Below are 2,745 nucleotides of genomic sequence, written 5' to 3'. Positions count from 1 at the left end.
TGTTTACTCATGTTTGCCTTTCAAAGTTCTCCCTACCCATCACAGCCCAGGAAATGACTATTCTGAATTCAAGGTACTCATTGGGCATGTGTCTGATAGAGCCCACCACGGATGAGAAACTGGGCAAGATCAGAGGAAAAGGGTGGAAGCCAAGAGTCAGAGTTCCAATGACTGCCCCAGATGGCAACACCTGTTTCCATGACAGATTGTAAGCTCCATGAGGACAGTAACAGAGTTTGACTTGTCCACTCATATACTATTTGTACAAAGTAGAATGGGGCCTAGCACAGAGGAAGAACTCAGTATTTTTTTCTCAGTGTATAAATAAATGAATGAAAAATAAAAATGAATAAGTAAAAGGCTCTTAAACTGCCTCCCACTGGAGTTAGATTCCTTAAGAGGTCAGAAGTTCCTTAGGGGTGGGGACTGTGACTTACTCATATGTGCACTCTATAAAGAAGCACTTTACAATGTGGTTTCATATAGGTTACTGCTTCTGTTTCTCAGTCCAACCCCACAAGTTATTTTTTTAAAAAGATTTTATTTATTTAATCATGAAAGACACAGAAAGAGACAGGCAGAGACACAGGCAGAGGGAGAAGCAGGCTCCCTGCAGGGAGCCTGATGTGGGACTCGGTCCCAGGTCTCCAGGATCACGCCCTGGGCCAAAGGCAGGCATTAAACTGCTGAGCCACCCAGGGATCCCCTAACCCCACAAGTCTTATCCCTATTTTCTTCCTTTCTTTCTTCTCTTTCCTATTTCCTCCTCTCTTTCCCCTTTCTCTGGGATACATGTCTAGGCACTTCCTGTCTCTAAATTCTTTTTTTTTTTAAGATTTTATTTACTTATTCATGAGACACACAGAGAGAGAGAGAGAAGCAGAGACACAGGCAGAGGGAGAAGCAGGCTCCATGCAGGGAGTCTGATGTGGAACTCGATCCCAGAACGCCAGGATCGCACCCTGGGCTGAAGGCAGGTGCTCAACCGCTGAGCCACCCAGAGATTCCCCCTTGTCTCTAAATTCAAAAAGATACTTAGGACTAAATGTACAACTGATTACAGTGAGGGTCAAGAAGGACACTTTGCCATAGGCTTCACATACATGAAGCACTCAAATATAACCATTTGATGTTATGTGTGAACGAAGTTAAAGTTTTTGTGCTGCACATGTGTGTGAGAGACACAGAGTTTTTGTTAAATGTAAATATTTAAAATATACATTTTTTTGTACCATATTTTATTGCGGTCATTTTTCTTTTAACACGAAAGCCATAAAATTAAAAAGTGGCCCAGGTTCAGCCAAGTCAGGTAACCTGGCCAGTCTAACCCCCAGTAAAGTGCCCAAGGCAGGAATGGAACCCAGGATGTCTCCCCATCCAGAGGCATCATTGCGTGCAAAGTGTAGCACACGTTATTTTGGTATGGCTTACAGCAGGGGTTAAATTCATGGGGTTTCATCAGGCAGGTGTGTTCCCTTCAAAGTCCCAAGTTGCTCTGTAACTTTGGCAAGTAATTCAGCTTCCTCGTTTGAAAACTGGAGGCCCCACTGGTACCTACCACAGAGAGTTCCTATTAAGGATCACATGAACATGTTCTTGAAGCGTCAGCACAGGCCTGGCACGTTGTCAACACGCAGTAAATGGTAGCTGTCATTATAAGAACCGTATTTGTTGAACGAGTGACTTTGGCACATAACGCCTGCATTCAACGAGAAGCTTGGAGCTGTCACAGAAGCTCAGCTGAAGGAGTGGGAACACTGGCACTCGCCAATTTTTTTCTGGAAATAAATCTTTGTGGGAGGATAATCGCCGGTTGGAAAGTGTGAGCCTTGAGGGAACAAAGCTCTGATCCGAGGCCCGGGCGGCACGGAAGCGAAGTCTCTCTCCCCCGCGGGCCGGACTGAGTGCCAGGCGGCAGGGCACCCCCCCTCCCCGCGCCACCCCAGCCCCCCGCCTCGGCGAGGAGGCCCCACAAACTGGGTTTTAGCGGAGTGGAGGTGGAGCGGGATCTTCTCTAATTCCGCTCATCTTATTCTCGGGGACCACACCCAGCGCGCGGGGAGGAAGGGCTCCGAAACCGCGGGGCGGAGGCTTCCGAGCGGCCCCAGACCTGACCATCTATGGTCACAGCGCGCACGGAACAAACAGGAAGTGGGGCGAGCCTCCACCTTCCCGACCCGGGGGGCCCGGCGCGCGGCGCGAAGGCGGCCACGCCCGGAAACCCAGGGCTGGGCCCCCACGCCAGCCTCGGCAGGTACCGCCAGAACACGGTCCGGAACAACGGCCGCCCCAGGTCCCAACCGGGAAACTGAGGCACGCACGCCCAAAGAGGCGGAGCTGCGCCCCGATCTCCTCGGCGAGTAGACGACTGCCCGGGATCCCCGCCCCCCGGGAATCGGCCTCCTCGTCCCTCCAACACCCCTTCCAGTCGGCTGGGCGAAGGCACCCGACTCGGCCACGGCCACCGCGACCACACCGATAGGAGCGCTAATTAGCCACTCACCTGTCCTCCCTCTGCGGAGGTGGAGCCTCGCCGGCGACTCCGGCCCTTCATTGGCCCGGGCGACTGGGCCCCGCCAGGCGGCGGAGAGGCGTGGCCTATCCTGGAGCGCGCTCCCCGGCCGCTCGCGCCCTGGGGGCGGGGTTCTCCGCCGAGGGCCCCCGGTCCGGCGAGGATTCTCCCTTCTGGGCGTGGAGAATAGGGGGCGGAGCCGCGAACGGGGCCGCCAGACTTCCTCCTGGGTC

The sequence above is a fragment of the Nyctereutes procyonoides genome, unplaced genomic scaffold (assembly GCF_905146905.1).
Source record: "Nyctereutes procyonoides isolate TBG_1078 unplaced genomic scaffold, NYPRO_anot_genome, whole genome shotgun sequence".
In the NCBI taxonomy this organism is placed as follows: Eukaryota; Metazoa; Chordata; class Mammalia; order Carnivora; family Canidae; genus Nyctereutes; species Nyctereutes procyonoides.
Note: the sequence above shows the minus strand (reverse complement) of the source record.